Source organism: Pantherophis guttatus, chromosome 1, assembly GCF_059756535.1.
Source record: "Pantherophis guttatus breed Tessera chromosome 1, ASM5975653v1, whole genome shotgun sequence".
Classification (NCBI taxonomy): domain Eukaryota; kingdom Metazoa; phylum Chordata; class Lepidosauria; order Squamata; family Colubridae; genus Pantherophis; species Pantherophis guttatus.
In genome coordinates, this window is record NC_142063.1 from 99,648,298 (window position 1) to 99,671,546 (window position 23,249).

At 38.9% G+C, this 23,249-nt stretch overlaps 1 protein-coding gene and 1 long non-coding RNA gene across 5 annotated transcripts in view; one reads left to right on the forward strand and one right to left on the reverse strand.

The window, feature by feature from the left end:
• The window catches only part of LMO1 (LIM domain only 1), a 128,477-nt gene that overhangs the window by 79,573 nt on the left and 25,655 nt on the right, over positions 1–23,249 (forward strand). The gene's annotated exons all lie outside the window — the stretch shown is intronic.
• On the reverse strand, positions 1,265–7,870 carry LOC117665298 (uncharacterized). The gene is made up of 2 exons (XR_004591303.3): positions 7,766–7,870; positions 1,265–1,559 (listed from the first exon to the last, which is right to left on the reverse strand). It is a non-coding gene; the product is annotated as an uncharacterized LOC117665298 (long non-coding RNA).

Genomic DNA, 23,249 nt, shown 5'->3' on the forward strand with positions numbered 1-23,249 from the left:
TTACTCAGCTTAGCTTCCTTGCTCTGGCTGTATAAACTAGATTTAGCTGTAGTTCCAGTTGGAGGTTAGCAAAAGGATGCCTGTGTCCAGTGTGGGTTCTTAATCTTCTCAAAGCCAAGATGGAAGGTAGGTAAATGATTGAAGCTTGTTAGCTTTTGGTGAGCCCCAGAGCACCTGCTGAAATGGAAAGGACAGATAGGGCCATGGGGAAAAATTATTTGAATATTCATCTCATGAATGGACAAAAAAGGCATTTGCACAACTCCTAAACTCTAAAACTGGCTTAATAAAACACAATTTCTTTGTTGGCCTAATATGCTGTACCTCTGCCTCTTCACCACCATCCCCTCAGAAGTCACCATATTATGGCTCAAGATGATGGCCTAGTTCAACAATATGATATGATAACAGCTGGATTTGTACAATACCCTGAACCACAATCTACCTAGCCCCATTTTAACCTAATGTATGTGTTGTGCAGACTTGCCAATATGTAATTAATCTGTCCCTATGTGGGCAAGAGTCAAGTTTTGTTATTTCTTTATAGGAGGTAATCAGAAAGATTTTTCTACAAAAGAGCAATAGCATCAACTCTTGAAGCAGTCTTCCTGCAATAATTGGTTTGTTAACAAAATTATTTTCAGTATAATACAAAACTCAACATCTTGAAACAAGATTGAATTATGCACATATTCTGTGCAGAAATGTCTCTTTTATATAGCAATCAATATATTCCTTTCTTAATTAAACTGTAGCTTGCATTTTCCTAGAAATGCTATCTTCAATGGCTTCCCGAAGCTCTTATTTAAATTAATATTGTGAAATCGGTGAAAATAGCTTTGTTAATAGAGCTTTGGAAAATTTCTCCATTTACTGGGATTATTTATATGTGCATGTGGGGGATGCCAGTAGAACATAGCAATTTCCCCCTCCTTTGATTCATTAGTAGAATTTCTATTCCATTTCACCAAAAATAATTCAACTGAATCAGTAAACAAATATATAAATGTTATAATAAAAAAGTACATCAAGGTACACCTCAGTGGAAATGCCATAACTCACCCATGAAATAATATTTAATTTCCTTCTAGGTTAGGACAAACAGGACAGAAATGCAAACAATAATTGCAAATAATAAGTAAGGAAAAACATGTATAAAATATCCATAGTTTGATAGTATATACGAAGATTGTATTCGTAAATTTAGGAATAAGTCACATTGAACTCAGTAAGATGATAACAGATCAGAGAACATTTACCAATCTGCTTAGGGTGACAATTTTATATGTATTTATTATTTTAATCCATTAAAGAATATATCAGATTGACCCAGGATCTGATGAGATTTGTAATATTTTCCAAAAATTAGAAAGTTGATAAAAGTCTTTTCCTTTATTGTTTCAAAAAGATCTGTGCACGTCTGATGGCTACGTATACTTTGAAAAGTAGAAGCTCTTTTTCCTATCAGATTTTCCTGCCATGGATCTGCTGACATAATGCAGATGGACAGATGGATCTGCTGGCTACCGGTGGAATTTATAATGGAATTCTTTTCAGCCCTGTTGATTAGAATTACGTAAAATTAAATTGTGAAAGCATTAGGGGCAACAGAGTAGATTTGCCAGATAATAAAATGACCTTTTAAAATAGCACCATAAAATCCATTTCACCACTACATAGTTGGAAGTGACCTCAGAGTTCATAAAACAATCTTTTCTCAGTGTAGAATCTGCCAAAGCATTTTCAACAGCTGGCTACTCAGGCTCTGAAGACATCCAGTGAAGGGGAACACACCATTTTATGAGGCAACCATCCCCTTGACAGCTCTTGCCCTCAGGAAATTCTGCCTGATATCCAACCCAAATTTACTTTGCTATATTTCCAACCCATTGGTTCTGGTCCACTTTCTGGGGCATCAACATTTATGTTTACTCCCTCTTATTTTTGACAGCCTTCAGATATTTGAAGAATTTCATCATATCTCTTCTTGGTCTTCTTTTCTGCAAACCAACCCTATTCAGTTTCTTTAATTATTCCTCACAGGACATGATTTCTAGTTTCTTCATCATCTTGGTGGCAGTCCTCTGAACTTATTTTAGTTTATCAATATCCTTTGCAGATAGTACCCATAGCTGTAGCCAGTGTTCCAATAGGCCATGACAAGCTAGACTAGAATAGGATATTTTGTTCTGTAATCTAAACTCTTTGTCTCTAATACATTTCAAAGTAGTATTTGCCTTTTTAACAGCTACATCATAATGTATACATGTCCATCTACTGAGTAACAAGCAGTCACACACAAGGCAAGAAGAGAGCTAATTTGAGAGAATGTGCACCCACTGCAGAAACAAGGACTTGTCTGAGAGCTAAATAAATAAAAACATCAGTCCACAATAGAACCTGTGTTCAGAGATGGAAGAATACAGTAGTCCAGTCACCAAGAAGTTGGTTAGCCAGTCAGGGTTGAAGAGCCAAGGTTAAGGATTTAAGCATAGATCAAAGACACAGGAATATGAATCTAAGGTTGATGCAATAGCAATAGCACTTAGACCAGGGATCGGCAACCTTAAACACTCAAAGAGCCACAAAGGTCCTAACCGGAAGCCTCCTATTCAATTCTGGAGCCGACCGGAAGTCCAGTTTCCCCACCATAGAGACTCCTCCTAGTGTGGCGTCCTTTTTTGTCTGCTGACTGGAAGTCTGATTCCCCCACCATGGAGTCTCCTCATAGTGCGGCATCCTTTTTCTTCTGCTGACTGGAAGTCCATTTCCCCCACCATAGAGTCTCCTCCTACCGAGTTGTCCTTTTTCCTCTACCTGTCCTAACCAAAAGCCCTATCAATTATGGAGCCAACCAGCGACAGGGAGCTGCAGCAGAGGGATGAAAGAGCGACATGCTGCTCCAGAGCCGCAGGTTGCTGACCCCTGACTTAGACTTATATACTGCTTCATAGTGCTTTTACAGACCTCTCTAAGCGGTTTACAGAGTCAGCATATCCCAACAATCTGGGTCCTCCTTTTACCCACCTCAGAAGGATGGAAGGCTGAGTCAACCTTGAGCCAGTGAGATTTGAACTGCCAAACTGCAGCTAGCAGTCAGCTGAAGTAGCCTGCAGTACTGCTCTCTAACCACTGCACCACCTTGGCTCTCGGGATGCAGTTATTCCCAATAAATGGGGAACTGTTGGTGGCTGCTTGGCTCTCCAGGTTTCTCAGAATGTCCTTGGACTTCATCTTCTTCCAGGATACCCAGATCCCTGATGAGCTTTCTCACCTGCTCCAACTGATGGCTAGTTGAACAGTCTGAGGTGATTGACTGTGTATGGAAACTGGAGGATGACAGTCTGCTAAATTACACCCTCACCCTCTGATTTAATAGGTGTCATCCTTACAAGGTAATCCAGACAGAAAGAACAAAATTAGACTTTATTGTACATTAACAGAATCTTGCATGTCTGAAAGTACATTTGTTTCCTATCACTTTACAATGCAAGAAATGAGGGAAGATCCTTTCTGGGACATTTGCCAAATTGCTGTTGCAAGCTAAGGCTGCCTGTTACCTGACTGTTGTCCTTGCTGTGGCTCTTCCCACTGCCTGCCACTGTCATTCCTACACTCAGGTGATAATTAGCATTTTGTATTCAACCCTGAAGCTTACTGATAACTAATGTAGTGATTATAGTTTTATTGTTATTATCCAATAGTAGATCTGATCTATCGGTAGTTTAGAAGTAGTTTGTCTTTCATATTTTCTACCATCTGCATGACCTGCACCAATGACAAATCCAGAACGGTATCTCTTAATGATGATATATCAAATTCTGCTAAGAGGTTTATTAGGATCAAGAGGAACACACTTGCTGCATCTTTACACGGGTGAAATTTGTCTACTGGAATGACTATTTCCTAAAGTGAGAAGCTGGGGAGAGTGGCTACCAACTGCAGCTAGAAAGAGGGCACACCACTGCCTCTTTAAATGTTTAAAACTAAACATTTTATCCCAGCCATCCTTCTTTAGAAAGGTCTGAATGATTCTGAACAGGGACAAACAATGAGGCACAAGAAATGTGGTGAGGAATTGAAACTACGCTGTGCATATATGTTTGAACTAATGTTGCTGTTATCCCAAAAGTGCTTTTTCAAGAGGCAACTGGAGCTTCTTGGATGAGAAGCGAAACATCTTCAAAGAAAAACCAGAAAGTTCAGTTGCCTCTTGAAAAAGCACATTTGGGACAACCATGGCCTGGATGACTGAGAATCTCCATAGACGTTTAATGTTCTGTTACTAATGCTCAGTCGTGTCCACTTTTAGTCTTCCACTTAATGTCCTTTGACTCCTCAAGCAGGATACCAGCTTAATTAGACTCTTGCACTTGTGGAGTGATCTGTTGTCCTCAGTTTGATCAGAAAGTAATCTGACCATGCCAAAGGAGGCGTGTCAATACCGCAGTAAAACCAGATCAGGTATGTACCTGCTCATCTGTGTTGGGGCTATCTGATTTGTACTAACCCATGGAGACCATGAACTTATTAACTACAGTGGACTCTCCTCCAGAACATAGAGATGAAAGTCACATAAAATCAGAAGATATGGAAACTCAAGTATCAGCATTGAAATGACCCAGGGGTTCAAGATCAGCTAGGCAGACAGTAAATTAACATCCACTCTAGCTGTGGTTTACAGAATGTGCACTATTCCTCTTAACATTTAAAGCAAAGACAAGTGGTCCAGAAGCAGTGTCTGGTATTCCAGTACACTACAGTACAGTACACTACAGTACAATACACTACACTACACTGCACTGCACTGCACTGCACTGCACCGCAATGCAATGCAACACAATACAACACAACACAACACAACACAACACAACACTCTCAACCACTGCCTTCCATCTCAGGTCTTAATGGCAGCTATGATTCTTCTCTTCATCATTTTGCAGTTATCCATGGTGCCTACTGCCATGTTTATCACCTTCTAAGGATAGAAGTTCTTCTGCCTCAGTTTTCCAGCTGGTCTGGAGTTCCTTTCAGTTTGCTGTTTTCTAGGTCTGCCAGTCCAAAGCTTCTCTAATGTCACTCCCCCACTCAACATTCTCAAGCCATTCTCTTCACAGTTACATGAAATGCTCGCTTTCACTTTTCTCAGGCTTCTAACTTTCACCCACACATTCTTCTCCACTATAAAAATGCTGCATCCCAAAATAAAATCCTGCACTAACACAACTCACAGATAACACAGTAATTACTTAAACCAACATCTAACCAAATCCTGATTTAAACAACAAATCTGTCAGAGAGAGAGAGGAAGGGAGGGAGGGAGGGAGGGAAAGAGAGAGGGAGAGGGAGAGGGAGGGGAAGAGAGAGAGTGATTACCCTGGCATGACTTGAGAGTGACAAAGGCATGCAGGCTCTTGTTAATTATTGCATTCCTGTTTAGGTGCTCAAATACGCTGCTTGAGGAATTGCCTGTTTAATGTTTAGCTATTTATTTATTTATGAAATTTGTACCTTGGAACTTTGGTCACCCATATAACAAACATAACAGCAAGAAGCTTTAAATGATCTGGGTACAAAACTAAAGCTAATAAATAATAAGAGAAAAGAACAACAGCAGGAAAAACATAGAAAAGTAAACAAAAACTTATGGTGATGTCCCATCAAATACCTTCTAGAAGGTATTTGACTGATTTTGAGTGAGTTCCAGAAGGCTACTACCAAATATTTAGGCATCAAAGGAACAGTTCTGTAATTTTGCAGGTCCTCCTCCTTTCATTGTTTTGAAGTTTAGGGTATTGCCCTACTCCACCAGTCTTCTGGATTTCACCCATTGTCCAGGGGTGTTCACAGATTATAGTTAGTGGTACTGTGTCTTTTTGTATTTCAGCAGGCAGGCGGCCCTCCCGAGCTCATTTTCACTGGCAGAGTCACTGCGGGCCAGTCATTTGTGATTTCCAGGGCAGCCCGGCGGGCCAGATCTAAGCACCCCATGGTCAGAACCGGCCCTCGGGCCTTGAGTTTGACACCCCTGTTTTAAAGGGTTTCAAATTACCTGCTGGCTGCAAAGGGCTGCTTCCCTAACAGGTCAGCTGAGAGTACTGCAACAAAAGAGGCACACTGGAAATTCAGTTCAGATCTTCTTCCCATTTGCAATTCATTAACATAGAGTCACACAGTTATCTAGGTTTCCCATATAGTCACAAAATGCTAACATAACTTTATATCAAATGTAGGGATTTGGAATCTCCCCATCTTTTTGTGTGTGTGTTTTTAAAAAATAATTGCATTAAGGATTGCAATTACAAAGAAAAACTAGTAAAGGCTATAAAAAATAAAAGTAAAAAGTGCAAAAAAGAAAAGTACATCTCTGTGTGTGCATATGTATGGAAGCATAGAAAAGAAAGGTAAAATAACAATATAACAAAGAAAAGAAAAGAAAAGAAAAGAAAGAAGTAACTTTCCCCCTTCATCACAACAAATATAAACAATTTAAACAACTTGTCACTTTCTCTTAAGGTACAACAAATGTTCTCTTCATCCCATATTACATAGACAAATTCTAGAACCTTGTTATTCAGTCCTGTTCAGCAAAAGTCCATTAAAAGCTACCAGAAATAACAACATACATTTTAAACTTGATCAGTTATACCAACTTTATATTACTTCCCTTTACTTTTAACAAACCTGGTCTTTAATCCCTTTGAATAAAGTCCTAAAACTTTCTTTTTTTTTCACTTTGTCTCTTCTCACCAAATCTTTCAACAGTTTAACAGGTCTCCTTTGTAAATCCAGTATAGGAAAAATATCCAAGCCACTGTCCTAGTTTGTTATTGTATGTTCCCTTTAATTATTAAAACATCAGCTGTTTTTCTTTGTATATCCAGTAATTCATCTTATTTTTGGATCATTCTTATATTCAGTCATTTTTTAAATCTATTTTCATCTTATGCAGTTAACTTGTTTCTCTTTCATGACATAATCACACACTGTCTATTTTTGATGAAAGACATTCTTAAAATTATCTTGAGTCCATTGTTCTTAAATATCTTCAGTATATCCAAAAATACTTTGCTCCATTTTGTGTTAACAGGTCAAATAGGTGTTCTTTCCTTTAATTATAATCTTTACTTTGTTCTGGCTCCCTCTACTGTCCAATTTTCAAAATCCCATTCTATCATCCCCCCCCCTTTCAAAACATCAGCTATTTCCCACAGGAAAGATTCTTTCAATTAATTTCAAAATCCCATTTCAAGCCCATCTAAACCTTTAATCCATTTATAAGTTTCCAAAAACAACATTCTAATCACCCTTTTGCTGTTTATTCCCTAGAACTGCTAAATCCTTAAACTTGTACTTGAAAACTTATTTTGTTGAGGATTGAAGAAAACTTTCCCAATGAAAGCCTCAAACTGAGGCATTCATTCTGACAGTTCTTAATATTTGAAAAAATAGCAAAAAGATAATTTGAGAGGTGATTATGAAATTATGCTTGGCTGAACTTTATGTCCATAAAGCCTACATTATGAATGTGGATGTAGTTGGTATCCCTTGATTTCCAGTTGCTCCACTCATCAGTTTTTGAACCAAGAGTTCAAAAACTCTTGATTTCTGTAGCCTACTCATGAGTAGCAGTCGTCCAGAGTATATGTAGGCAATCCCATGATCTCTTCTTGCTCCAGAGATATTTCACTGGCCAGGATCTGTGTTTTGGTTGCTAATTTTGGTCACAATGCTGTCCCCACTCCTTCAGAGATTTCTAACTTACCATGTCCTCACCAGAAGTCAAATCACCCTGTCTATTTGAATGGTGCACAAGCATGTAACTGTCTTATTAGCTGTTTTTCAATGTGGGGACCTGGGAGGAGGCAAGTGTTCTAGATTATCGAAACAGCAGTCCCTTTGTTTCATTACCTGGACATTCTTTCCTTGGAATATTGGTTTTACCAATTTAGCTGTCAATATAGGATGAGGCTGTTAATAGCACAGCTTTGACATATGAAATTGGTTTTCATTTCTAGGGAGATTCTCAGTCATTCAGATCATGGTTGTCCCAAAGGTGCTTTTTCAAGAGGCAACTGGACTTTCTGGTTTTTATTTGAAGACATTTCCTTTCTCATACAAGAAGCTTCTTCAGCTCTGACTGGATAATGGGGAATGGAAAGATTCAAAGTTCCAATAAGGCTTCACACCTCATTTGCACTACTCAGGTGACCCTGACAACACAGATAAACCACCAGGTGGCCTAAACAACTTGCTAAAAGAACGCAAATGCCTAGCAGTCTGCAAGGAGTATAAATCTTTCCATTCTCCATCATCCAGTCAGAACTGAAGAAGCTTCTTGGATGAGAAGCGAAATGTCTTCAAAGGAAAACCAGAAAGTCCAGTTGCCTCTTAAAAAAGCACCTTTAGGTTTCTCTTCCAGGTATAGGGGCAGGGACAGGGACAAAAATAAAAATAATAGAAATAGAAATAGAAAAACAGAGTTGGAAAGGACCTTGGAGGTCTTCTAATCCAACCCCCTGCTTAGACAGGAAACCCCTATACCATTTCAGACAAATGGTAGTCCAGTCTCTTCTTTAAAACTTCCAGTTTTGGAGCATTCACAATTTCTGGATGCAAGTTGTTCTACTGATTACGGTAATTGTTCTGTCAGGAAATTTCTCCTTAGTTCTAAGTTGCTTCTCTCCTTGTTTAGCTTCTACCCATTGCTTCTTGTCCTGCCCTCAGGTGGTTTGGAGAATAGAATAATCTTCTTTGTGGCAGCTCCTGAGATTTTTTTTTTTTTACTTACTCTTTTCATGTATTCAAATTATGTTTATACTTTTCTTTTACCTGTTATCTTATATATGCTTGACAAAATACATTTATGATTATGATTATATTGGAACACTGCTATCATGTCATCCCTAGTCCTTCTTTTCATTAAACTAGACATACCCAATTCCAGCAACCGTTCTTCATATGTTTTAGCCTCCGGTCCCCTAATCATCTTTGTTGCTCTTCTCTGCCCTCTTTTCTAGAGTCCCAACATCTTTTTTACATCGTGGCGGCCAAAACTGAATGCAGTATTCCAAGTGTGGCCTTATCAAGGCATTATAAAGTGGTATTAACACTTTACGTGATCTTGATTCTATCCCTCTGTTTATGCAGCCTAGAACTGTGTTGGCTTTTTTGGCAGCTGCAGCACACGACTGGCTCATATTTAAGTTTTTGTCCACTAGGACTTCAAGATCCCTCTCAAGAAGCTTCTTCAGCTCTGACTTTTCATTTTATTTTAAACATAATATTAAAAAATTCCCCAAGCCTTATCTTCTGCATCTCAACATGGTAGAGAAACACATTGCCACCACTTCTGATCCTTCTCCTTGGACTGGAAGAAAAAAAAAATCACATCCTTCCAGTATCCACTTTTTCCTCAAGAGACATACATCCCCACTTCCTGTTCTACTGCTTGATATTTTAGATGTCCATTTTATAACCCCCAGGCCTAACAACTTCCACAGAAATGTCACAGATTGCACTGTTTCATTAGATCTCTGTGCAAAGCAAAGTATTTCTTCGAAGTGTCACACAGCCATCTTAAATTATGCTTGTTCTCAGATCTGACTATTACAAAAGAGTAAAAAGGAAGCGCAATCCGCTTCCTTGATACTTTCTTTATGGGGAGGATGCCCCAAGACACCCTTGGGTGAGAGATACGTAAGCTCTGTCTGATTCCACTGTTACCCAGAATATTCACAATTCCTTTCCCTTCATTGGTGCATCATTTGCAAAGCATTTTAGCTATTAAATGGAATTATGGTTAGTTGATTATTAGCTACGGTTGCATAATCCAGCAATGTTTGTCACAGTTGAGACTCTCTGACATCAAATGTTAATCACAACCTAGTCCCATTCCACTAGTCACAAGAAACATTTTTTGGACTCTGTCTAGTGCCTTTATGAATGTTATGAATATTTTTTTGCTATTTCTTATAGGGGCCTTCAAAAATCAGCCTTTCAGGTCTGCTACATTAGCACAAATTGGCACAGGCCTCCCTCCCCCAAATAAATACTTTTGAAATGGTTCTTGAGCTTAAGCATGTAAACAGGTATCATGAATGTCACCAATTTTTTTTTTTGAGTACTTAGATGCTTTATCAGAAGTAAAATATACTTTCCCACTTCCCCACTCATCCTCTCTCCCACCCACCCGCATAGATTTTGGATACTTCAACTTGATTTTATGTTTCATGTTCCTTGTTTGGGGAGGGGGGCCGATAGCAATGAAAGGACAGTCAAGAAAACCAGAGGGAAAGCTCTGCATTTCGAAGGGGGCGGATGAGTTCCACATTCATTGTTTCAGACTTCCATGGATCCTCCCCTTACAATAGGACAGAGGTCTTCAAACTTGGCAGCTTTAAGACTTGTGGACTTCAACTCCCAGAATTCTGGCGGTTGAAGTCCAGAAGTCTTAAAGCTGCCGAGTTTGGGGACCCCTGCAATAGGAAGTAGCCATCATAAACTTCAACAGTTGCCAGCAAAAGATATTTCTTTAATAATGCGGAAGATGATATTATTTAATATATGATAACTATTCGATGTTTTAAAATAATTTAAAGCAAATTAAACTTAGTTTTTCTTTTATCCCACACGGGGCATTCTCAGAAAGTTAAAAAAAGGCAAGATCACAGCAACTGCTCAACTGATGACACACCTGTTTTTGATGTGCATCACACATGGTTGAGCAAACAGTTGTAGCCACTGTCTAGACTTTTTTGCCCTTCCATGATGTCCTTGCCCTCAATTATTTTGGAAGGGGCTCTTTCCTGTACCACTTCAAGGTCATGTGCACGCCTGCTTTAATGTTTTACTGTCACATTACTGGAGCATCATTTTATTTGCCTCATTCAAATGGGACATGGAAGAGTCCATTCCATTCAATGAGAATGGAAGAGTCCCCCATGAAATCCAAGTCTGTTTTCTCAAATTGTAAAAGATTCACGCAAGCAGGTGCATATACTGGTTTTAAGTTACAAGGTGCTAGCATAAAACTGTTATTGATGTGATGACTGCAAATGTGGTGTAACACAAAATATCAAGCAGCTTGAGACAGAATGTTGTGAATCAGATGGTAGTGACGATGGTCTTTGGAACTCAGGGATGCTAACGTTTAGTGCACAAAGAAAACATTTGATATGACAGTTGTTGATGCTGATGAGAACACTTGTTGTATACTATATTTATGATGAGGTTGGATCAAGATTTAATAAAAGTGCAGGATAATCAATGTAGCCAAGACAAAATAGAGGAAGAACCACTCCTAACTGTTGTGCCACCTCAGAATTTTTTGTGGCAGTTAGGAATCCTTCAGGAATTTTCTATCTATAGTTATCTGCAGTATTCCTTATCTGCAGTTTATCACATGTCTGACAGATGACTGAGGTTTTCAGGCAAGATTCTCCCAGCCTCTCTTTTCAAGGAAGTCCAGTTGCCTTTTGGAAAAAGCAGCTTTGGGACAGCTTTTTTTCTGGCATCCCTGGGAAGTTGCTTTTCTCCTATCCTATTTTAAGCTGATGAGTTTGCTTATTCATTGAATTTAGATTACTATTGTTAAATCCATATCCCCTCTTTCAGTGAGGAACTCAACTCAATAGACGTGGGTTTTTTTTCTTCACAATAGTCTTATGAGTTGGGTTGAAAGAGAGTGACTGGCCCCAAATCACCTAGGGAGCTTCTAGAGTTGCAGATGGGCTACAACCTTGCTGTCCCTGGTCTTAAACCAATATCTGGACCCTGACATCACATAGGTGCTCAGTGAAGATATTGAATTCAGATATGATTTCAGGTGGTTTCATTTCCTTTCCACCTGACAGGGCCAACATACCACAAGGTATATTATCAAGGTATAGCTACCCAGTTGATTGACTGATCAAGTTATTTTGACTCCTAGTGACCACATAGGTACTGTAGTTCCCCAATAGATTTTTCTAAATCCTTTCTTAATAGAAAAAAATGTTCTTTGGTGCCAAATGGCATAATTTACATCTTCTAAACTACCATGATACTTTCAACGGTTGTGTTTCATTGGCAACCCAACAACTTATGATAGGTCACTTTTGGACAATGCTAGATATTGTAGACATTGCTACATATAATCATTCATTTTCATAGATTCTGTGTTTCATGGGAAGAGCAATTGTAGTTATTGGCCAGATGCCCTGAGGAACACATGTCATTGCACAACTACCATTGTTGTATCATGGTTCTATCTAGCTACCCTACCCTCAATGGTTGCATAGTTTCTTCTTTCTTCATCTGACTTTAATAGTTCTGTCAACATTCTATTTCAATTTGTGGAGAGTTTCACATTTCCTATGGGTGAAAAGTATTTACAGTAGCCCCTACGTCCATTTTGATTACTTTCTGTTCAAAGTAAGACCTTGATTCTTGAAGTGTATCATTTCAATCTGCAAAGGAAGTACGTTCAGTAATAGCTCTTCTTTCAACTACCATTTCTAAGGAAGCTTGGTGAATGAAATTAAACGGTCATCAACCACGGTTCTACATGTCGACTCTACATCATCAAAATTATGATGGTGCCAACATTGTAAAACTTGCGCTAATCTGTCAGAATGCTTAATCAAGTGACTGTAGTGTCTGGGTTCAGGTCCAGCTGAGAGATTTCTTTAGGGCAGATGATAGAGAAGGGAGGAGTTCAACAAATAATTAATGTTTACGTAATTGCTGCAGAAAAGAGCCTAGGCAAGTACATGGAACTTCTAAAGAGAAAGAATCAGCTTCATGATTAAAAAAAACCCACATTCATGTTCATGGAAATGACAGTGAAATTAACATTTCCCAAACAAACTGCCAGCATGACCACTTTTCACAGTGTTTTAAGTTACACTTACGCTGTTTTAAATTTAAGCAAAAACAAATGCAGGACATAAACACGCCAGGCACTTGTGACTGCAGAAGTTTGCATGTCAGTGGCAAATACATTGCTGTTTAATGTGCAAATGATTTGCTACTTTTTCTTATTCTATTAGCCGTATGATCTGTGTAGATCATTTGTGGTTTTAAGCAGGAATGGGACAATTCTGCTATTCTAACACTCCCTTCAAATCCCTCATTTTCACAGGGTGAGGAAAGCTTTCTGAACAAATGTAGTGACCTATAGTGGCTCTTTTAGCAGCGGTCAGTAGCGTGGGGCTCACAAGTGCCAAAGTGATGCAATACAGCCAGGAATTGCCTATAATATACTCCTGGATAATGGTCATAGCACCTGAGACGTGTGTTCAGGATTTCATAGGCTGGGAATGGGGAAGGAATAAGTAATCCATTAAGGCAGGACTTTTGGAAAAGGTTATTCAGTCCTGAGAAAGAGGTGAGCACGAGGAAGAAGCTCAAAAAATCCTTTCTTGATTTGTATAGTATAAGATGGGGCAGAGAGAAACTCTGCCACGCTGTGATGACCCAGGACAAGGCACGAAGGTCACACAGCCAGCTGAGACTTCAAACTCCCCTTTAATGCTCCAAATGTCCCCTCAAACACTCCCACATTCTTGGCAAGTCCCAGAGCAAACCGTGCGCACACACGGCTGCCTCTGGCTGCATCCAGTCCAGCAAAACAAAGTAACAGGGAAATGAGTCCACAAACCAAGGAACAAACAATGATTCCACAAAGTCAGGAAAAAGTATTGAGTCCACGAAGTCAGGAAGAAGGCACTGAGTCCACAAGTAAAGAAGAAGCAAGCAGTCCTGCAAACCCCAAATGTCTGTATCTGCACACCAAACTCTACCAATCAACATTTGTTCCTGACACATGCCCCTCCCAACAGCGTCTCCTTAAATCTCAATCCCCAGGTGTGCCTTGTGAAGAGGGGTGGAGCACTCTCCTCCCGAATTGTCAGATCGGCCTGCACTGTTCCTGCCTTTTCTCCACTCTCCGTGCTCAGGGATCAGGAGGGGGTGGTTCTTGCTCATTGCCTGAGCTCTATCACTCCTCATGTCCACTACTTGCCCTCTCTCGGTCATCCTGTCCCTGTTCCTCCCTGCTAACAAGCCGTCCCAATCTTGAGGGGCCCTGGACTGCCTTGGCCTGCTCCTCCCCACATTGGTCTGAAGCCAACAAAGTCGCCCCCTCAATCTTCATCGGCTCTAGCTTCGGCTTCTCCTCCACAGATTCAGGCTCCAACAGGGACATGACATACGCTTTCAATATTTGGTTATTCTACTCTACAACAATAAAGGGCATTCCTGTTTCTTGACCTCAAAAAGCTTATATTGTGAGCATTTGAAAAAGCTGCACACCTTGCATACTGTCTATTAAATAGACAGAGAGCAGGATTAGTCCAGAAACATGTCAAAATTAGGATCATGGCTGTGTTCCTTCCTCAAACCATGTTTGCAAATGATGAGACTGAAAATGTGTAAATAGGTATAACATTTTTCAAGTTTGGACTGATGTTCACATTTGAAATCTACAACGTCCGTGTGTCTCTTGGCTAAGAATCTTTTTAGCTATATAGTACCTTTCATTGTTCTCCCCTTGGCAAATCTTCTCCATCATCCAGACTCTTGTAGAACTTTCAGTATACTGTATGTCAATTAATATTTATTGGTCCAGTCATCCAAAAATGATTGCAAAATATCTCTTTCCTTTTGCCTTGCTCACAGCTGTCCTCAGGCTATACACATTATGATTTGAAAAGTGCTGCCTTAATCCATAATGCGGGCCATGATGGCAGAGAAAGATGAGTATTGCAAAATAACACACCTGGAGAGATGCACCAAACAGGAGAAGACTGGCCTAACACACACACACACACACACACACACACACACACACACACACTAATATATATATATTAAAAAATGGATAGTAAGAAATATTAATAAATACTTAATAAATTACACACACACATACCACACACATACCACACACATTAATATTAAAATATATTAAAATTATATATACATATATTAATACTTCTTAGGATCCATAACTCTAACAATACATAATAATTAAAAAAAGAATTATGGCTAATAGTAGAATCGGATAAAAAAACTACAAAGTGATAGGTGCCATATGACATTCAAAATTCACATTTAAAAAAATAAATAAATTGATAACAGAAAATGAAATAAAATGTTATTATATACATGACACTGCTTTTGCAATGAAGATTAAGAGAATGCTTTTAAGAAAAACACAAACTTAGGACATAGCTTGATCACATTTGGAATTGGAAGAAAGTAAGGACACAAGTTGATCAGAATGAATATGGCAAGAATCAGGGATCAAACATTTAACTATCAGTAATTAACGGCACACAGGAAAAAAACTATTCTGGGTTACTTACTGGGTAGAGAAAAGGTCTAAGTCAGTAATGAAGCATGAAACCAGTTCCTTCTCCCTATATCACCACCCTTTTCATCTTTCACACATAAACTGGAGGTATGACTAGTTGAAGTCCTTAGATCTGCAAAGGAAGCAAATTTGTCCCAAATGCCAGAGTTCTAGAAGATGAAAATGAAGCAGAGGGTCCATTTCTAGAATCACAGTCCCCAAGAACAGACATATTTCCATAAAGCTGGATTGTCAAGTGCAGGAAAAATCAGAAAGTCCAGACAGTTCAAATAAATATAAAGGTTTATTATAAGTTTTGCTCTCAGAAGAATCTGAACTACTAATGGTCAGTGGAATTCAAGATGGGCTGGACTTACATCTCTTGTGGGCACAAAGGGGCTCAAGATTAATGACACATTTGACCCCTCACACTCAGTCCGGTCATCTCCTACATCGATATGGCCTTTCCTCTGTTAATTTTCAAGGACTTGATAAGATCTTGAGGGCCTATGTTTTGTTGAATACTTTCTAGGATACCATATAATGAGCCACGGTGGTGCAGCGGACTAAAGTGCTGTTAAGTGCTAGCACTTAGCTGCCAGCTGCCTGCAACTAGTGCAAGTTCGAATCTCACCAGGCTCAAGGTTGACTCAGCCTTCCATCCTTTCGAGATAGGTAAATTGAGGACCCGGATTGTGGGGGCAATAAGCCAACTTTGTATAGAACAACACCGCTTGGGGGGGGCGAAAGCCCTAATAAGCAGGTATATACAAAAAAGTATGCAGGCTATTGCTATAATGCATTGTAAGCCACCCTGAGTCTATGGAGAAGGGCGGCATATAAATTGGATTAATAAATAAATATAATTTAATCTCAGTTTTTACTTTGTACAACCACAAAGTTGCAACTAAGTCTACTTCTAAAATCTGAATGGAATAAATATTTTCTCCTACCCAGCCCCCTACTTTATGGGTTTCTGACATTATCAATAGTACTAGAATCATACGATATAAGCAAGGCTTGGATCAAATATAGCTTTGCCATGTCAGGATTGCAGTGACATAACAGCAATAACATAGGAGCTTGAGCAGGATGTTGCTAGCATGGTCTGATGTCCACACAAATGCCTTCCTTCCTATTTTACCTTCACTCTTTTTGAACAGTCTGAACAGAAATCAAGAGTGAGTCTGTTTTTCCCGAGTATAATAGTCACACCATTAGAACGCACTGGTTTTTGCATAATACTTCAGATAGAAAAGTTGTAGCACATTATCTACATCATATCCTAAAATATGATACCTTAACTGAGGCTAACTATTCAGAGAATTTCTACAATCTGAAGGCAAAAATAGATTGCACTTGGCTTGTTAGTTGACTTTTTTTATTATTATTTCCTAAAGCCTTCTGTTTAAGTGAAAAGCTTGTGTGGATTATAATCTTTCAGCCGTTTGATGCTTTAACCTGCCTCTGGCATTTTCATATTGGCTGTTTTGCTACTGATAATTTTGAAACCCTCCAAAGAGACCTCTGCTCTGCTCATGTGCTTTTGCATAGCATCTGCAAAATTCAAGTTGTGTTTTAATGTTAGTTGGAGCAGTCGCATCCGCAGATGTCTGGAATCGGGCACCAAAACTACTGTGGCAAGAAAAGCAAATTTTTGGATTGAAATGAAATGTTCATATTTTATACAAATTTATTTAATCCCTCTTGGAAATCTGTATATTCTTCAATTATTCAAAAGAAACAGAAATAAAACTCTGGAGTGCAGAGGAAAGATCATGTCCAGAGTAACATTTTCTTCCGTACTCCGTAATTGAATGTTAAATATGATCCCCATTTATCCAAAACTCTATTGTCTTGAAATATTAAGGCATTCGTCTAAAATTATTAATACATTTTTTTCATTTTGCATTTTGGTCACCTCCCAGTCTACCCTTTAAAAAAAGGATATGGATGTATTCAGGATCATTTACTGTGTCCCAAGTATCATGCCTGGAACATGCCAAAGAAGGGAGATATTTTAACACTATTCTTATATTAAATATATTAAAATGTCCTTGCAGTTAAACTAGATGAATCTCACATTTCAAGAGTTTTGATCTTATTTTGTTTTATGGGGGGGAATTTCTACATACACTTTTAAAACGATTTCAAAAATATGCTCCTCCTATTTGCATTTTGAAGCAAACAAGTTTACATTATATGGAAAGTGCATAGATAAACTTGTGCTTTTTCTTTATTTCATGATAGTTGTGCCAGGTTTCAACTGATTGGGTGTTTAGGCTATATTCCCACCAAATGGTAACTGGTTCAGTGGAGTGGGGGAGGGGAGTAGGTGGGAGACCAGGCGTTATAGTGTTATATTTATTTTTAAAAAGAATAAAGTCTCCCTTAAATTAAGATTGGCTCCTGGTTAGTACATACACACACACACACACACATACACACACACGTGCGTGTGTGTATATATGTATGTGTGTGTGTGTAAGTATATATAAATATATATGTATATAGCAGTGGGTTTCAATTTTGGCCACTACCAGTTCGCTCATGGGTGCACAGGCACTCACACACGTGCATGAAAGTTTTGCGCATGCGCAGATACATCCGGGCAGGTGGGCAGATCCTCCCACCGCCGCTGCTACCAGTTCGCCCGATCTAGGGCGAACCAGTAGCAACCTACCACTGGTATATAGATAGATAACTGTATGGTAGTAGAATGCATTTCCTTCTTCTGGGTGCTATTTTTTTAAACTTCCCAATCCAGACTTAGCTCTGGCATTTTCTGATGGGCCCTTTCCAAGTATCTATGAAGTCCAACTCTGTTTAACTTTTTTGGGATTAGCTGGGAATTGGTTGGGAGCTATATGGCTGGGAACATTAAAAATTTGACCCATTAATTATTCCACAGATTTAGATTTAGTTCATAAACAGATTCAACACCTGCATGGGATTGAATTAATTCCACCCAGTCGACCATGACTGGAAAGAGACAATTTGGGAAACAAATAGGGATACCTGTCAGCCATTTGAGGTAGGCCATCCAGGAAACACATACTGCAAGAATGACTGAAACTCTATTTTTTAATATTGGCAATTGCCATACAATCTTGAAAGCCTGCCAGCATTTTTCTTCCTTCCCTCTTATATCAAAGGGAGTTAAGGCAAAGCCAAGTAAAGCTTCTTTCTAATGTTCCCTTTTGTGCTGGGCTTAAATCATGTTGTGCTAACATTCCTTTTCCAAGGTCATTTCTGTGGTTCTCTACCATAGTCTCCCTTTCCTGCTCTCTGGGAGGGCTGAAACTGCCAGTTTTAAGAGCTGCCTATCAGGTTCTTCCACACAGACCAAGGTCTGGAAGAATCTCCATGTAGGGCTGGTCCTACATCAAGGCACCACATAAGAAAAAGGTAGGGGGATATGAAAATATTGAGTTGTTTCGAATTTCTGGTTGTATTATTATAGAATGAGCACCATGTCTTTTATTTTCTGACATAACTGAATTAAATTTGTAACAGAAAGATGACAGTAATATCTTTATTATAAATATATAATTTGGATGGTTACAAACATTTTTCAAAAATCATACAGCATATGGACGTTCCACAGAGCAGCTCTCCCTGCTTTATGGAACATCTTGCCCTCAGACTTGAGATAAGCCCCAAATCTCTTGGCCTTCCACAAATGGAATGGGATAACTTGCTACGGCCAACTCACTCTGTCCAACTTGCCATGGCCAATTTGTCATGGCCAACTCACCATAGCCAACTTGCCATGGCCAATTCACAAGTTCTGTGATGTTTAGGTTACCAATCAATTGGTTCCCTAACTCAGCATAGGGGAATGTCTATGGAGATTCTTAGTCATCCATGTCATGGTTATCCCAAAGGTGCTTTTTTCAAGAGGCAACTGGACTTTCTGGTTTTTCTTCGAAGACATTTCTCTTCTCATCCAAGAAGCTTCTTCAGCTCTGACTGGTGGGGAATGGAAGGATTTATACTCCTTGTAGACAGCTGGTCATTTGCATTCTTTTAGGGTTGAGAAGCGAAACGTCTTCAAAGAAAAACCAGAAAGTCCAGTTGCCTCTTGAAAAAAGCAGCTTTGGCACAACCATGATCTGGATGACTAAGAATCTCCATAGACATTCCCCTATGCTGAGTTAGGGAACCAATTGATTGGTTACCTAAACATCACAGAACTTGCATTGCCCTTCTCTTTTACTCTCAGCAAATCTCAAAAGTGAGTTTAAGAAAACTAGAATTATATCCTTCTGGGGATTGTCAAAAGTTTTATTATATGGTGCTTTATATAAAAGCTTATGCAACAGTTTAATAATGCCTCTTATTAAAAAAAATTGCTTGGATGAATTTTATGTACAACATCTTTTCTCCAATGGAGTCTCTTAAGATTGTCAATGTAGCCAAATTCTCCATGACAGTAAGCAGAATTTGCCAAATGATCCCCCCTGCCCCCTCACACACACCCATTTCATTTCTTTTCTCACTCTCTCCCACATACTGTTTAGCTGGCAGTTCTATATTTGGCTGTAGCAGGTTATTAGAAGTTTGAGAAGGCAAACCGACTTGTCGCTTATCTCCTGTTACCTTGCCTGTTGTGTTAATATGTCTCTGTTTATAATTATTAATTTTTGTAAGGTTGCTCAGTGACCATGATAATGAATATTTGAATTGAATCAGGTATCCAGTGGTACAACTGGCAGCAATTTTCCAGGGTCAGGATTTCTTTACTATGGTTCTTAGCTGGGTGGAAAACTTTCAAGTGGAAGGATGCTAAGGAATAAAGCAGAGCATGTGGTCTCTTCTTACGATGCAGTTTTGGATTTTTGATAGAAATTAAAAGGAAAGGGGAGGACTGGAATAGGTGATATTCCAAAAATTGCTTCCTACAAATGCCCTGTTGAAGTCCAAATAGCATGTGTGGTGAAATCATTATGCAAAATATCCCACTTAGTGCTTGAGTTAGATCTAATAAGTTGCATTGTCTGCACATTGAGGTACATGTCGCAGAGCCATGGTGGCACAATGGTTAGAGTGCAGTACTGCAGGCTACCTCTGCTGATCACCGGCTGCCGGCAGTTTGGCAGATCGAAGCTCACCAGGCTCAAGGTTGACTCAGCCTTTCATCCTTCCAAGGTGGGTAAAATGAGGACCCAGATTGTTGGGGGCAATATGCTGACTCTGTAAATGACTTAGAGAGGGCTGTAAAAGCACTGTGAAGCAGTATATAAGTCTAAGTGCTATTGCTATTGCTATGTGCTCATTTGCCCCTCAAATTCCTGTTTCTTGTGACCATTATCCCTGCCTTGTTTGTGCAAGGATCATCTTCCCATAGATCCCAACATCAGTTCCCATGATTCATGTATACAAACTCCTAGCCGTCATTGGAAGAAGTTCAGAGACTTATAAGCTACTGACAGCTATTCTAGTTGCAATTATATACCTACACATGACAGCCACAGTAGAAATTATTTGCTATTGAAATCTGACACAGATTGCAGCTCAAACTGGAGAGCATTCTTTAACCATAATCTAATACGTGGATAACCCCAAATTTAGTGATATCAATGCATAGAATGTATACTTCAATTTAGTGAGTTACTTAAAAATCATTTATTTATGCATTCAGTTTGGATGCTGACCAACTCCAACAGATTCTTAATAGTATGAATTGGATGGACTACATTTATTCAGTAATTTATACTATCTTAAATATGATTCTTGAGATTCATGTTTGTTCAGGTTTAATAGTGGTTCTTAATCTTTCATGTGATATAAATATGTACAGTATAGCTAACTATTTACAACTACTTAACAGTGTACTAGAAAGCTGTACTATCTATGAGAATTCAAAAGCCTAGGTTTTTTTAAAATACTGTATTCTTGTATTATATCATGTTATTTCTTGTAGATGTGTGAGAGAGACAGAAGGTGGGAGAAAGAGAGAGAGAGAGAGAATTCTTTATATAAAGCAAGGTGGGAGGTATGCATGTATTTAATTTAAAAAGTGTTCAATTAAAGAAAAATAGGAAATGGAGGGAGTCCACAGAGGGGATCCAAAAAAATAATAATAATAATCAAGCTGCAACCATGTAGAGTATTGGAAGCCCCACCTCTTCTTCATATAGATTCCACATGTAACATACAGACAGAAGGGTTGGAGATTAAATTTGATGGCTGCAGTGCCATCTTGATTCTTTTGCCCTGCCCGTGCTTATTACCCCTTAATAATCTCAAGTGGAATTTGCATAGAAGTAAGAAACTGAAGAAGAAAGGCAAGGCAATTTTCCTGTTGATCAGAGTTTGAAAGTTGCTTGTCCTCAGTAAGAAGTCCATCTTCTTTGGAATAAAGGAGCAGCTCCTTTAAATGCTCTCACAGGCCTATCATTTTAGACAAAGTATAAAACGTTGAACAAAGATGCACGCCCGCTATTGGAAAGTACCTCTGGCCTGAAAAAGACGAAGTGCTGAACAGAAGATGGCGGCTATAATTACCAACAAAGAAGTCTTTAAATGAGAAGCTGCCTTCGACAGTCACACGCCACTAAGTGTGCTTGCTTTTATTCCATTTTCTCCCATCAATTCATTCGTATTCACTGCCAGTCCTTATGCCAATTAGCTTTAATTTCTACTATACACAATGACATCAGCAGCCAATGAGATTCTGGTCTTGCAGGATTTTAGTGTGCCTATAAACTACAGAAAATTGTCCTTGGCTAAACTCCTGCTTTCAGATTGGCTGTCGACAATAGACATGGTTAAGTTCAGGGTAAGAGCCATTAAGCGTAATTACTACCACAGGGTAAAAGTTTAATTGTGTTAAATTTTAAATCTGCATAGCCTAAGCTTATTTACAAGCTGGCTAGGCCTTCGTGTTACATAAGAGAAAATAAATCTGTACTTAAAAAATCGCTGCTTGCCAACTTTTATTTTACAAAACAAAAAAACTTTTTAAAATGCTGATAAAAGCCAGTCGTATCTCCAACTCATTTCCTTCCTATTGGGACCACACGAAGAATTGAGGATTTAATCATAGATTGAAGGAAAATGTTTTGGCCCTACAAACGACAAGATGAATGTCCTATGAAATATGACTCACAGAAATTAAGGATTTCTTCCCTCCATTCCCTCCTTTAGTTTGATTTGGGAATGGCATAAATTTAATAGCATTTTAATTTTTTTTTTTAAAAAAAGATCCAAGCCTTTCTCCACCAATATTCCATTAGAAATTTTTATAGGAAGGGACCTGGCTGACAGTGAATCAGAGGTAGAAATATTTGGTGGTAGAAGCTGTACTTTGCCACAGAATGAGTTCTTCTAATTTGGGTTTATGGATTTTTTTTTAACACCATAAAATTGTAAGGAGATGGCTATCTTTTAGATCAATGGTTCTCCAAAAAAAGTGTATTCTGGGACCCTGTAGGTGCCTCCAAGACCCTTTCAGGGGCATCCACAAACTGATTTTTTTTTTTTTAGTTTTCCTTTAGTTTCCTTTAGTTTGTTTTTAGTTTCAATTTAATTTGGTAAATACAATAGATATAACTCATATAAACCAAAGCTCTTTGGAGTTTGGACCAAAGCTCAATCAATTTTAAGAATATAAAGAGATCTCTGTTCTAGATAGTTCCATAGTATAAGTGTTAAAGCACAGCAGGGAAATCTAAAAAGCAGAAGCAGAGGAAGGATTCAAGGCTAGCAAGTCTCTATTCTGCCTCTTTTCATCTGAGATGGAACTACTGCAACTCTCTGGCTCCAGCTGTGGCCCACTAATTCCCTATAGAGCAGTGTTTCTCAACCTTGGCCGCTGGACGATGTGTGGACTTCAACTCCCAGAATTCCCCAGCCAGGAGAGCTCAGAGAATTCCCCAGAGAATTCTGGGAGTTGAAGTCCACACATCGT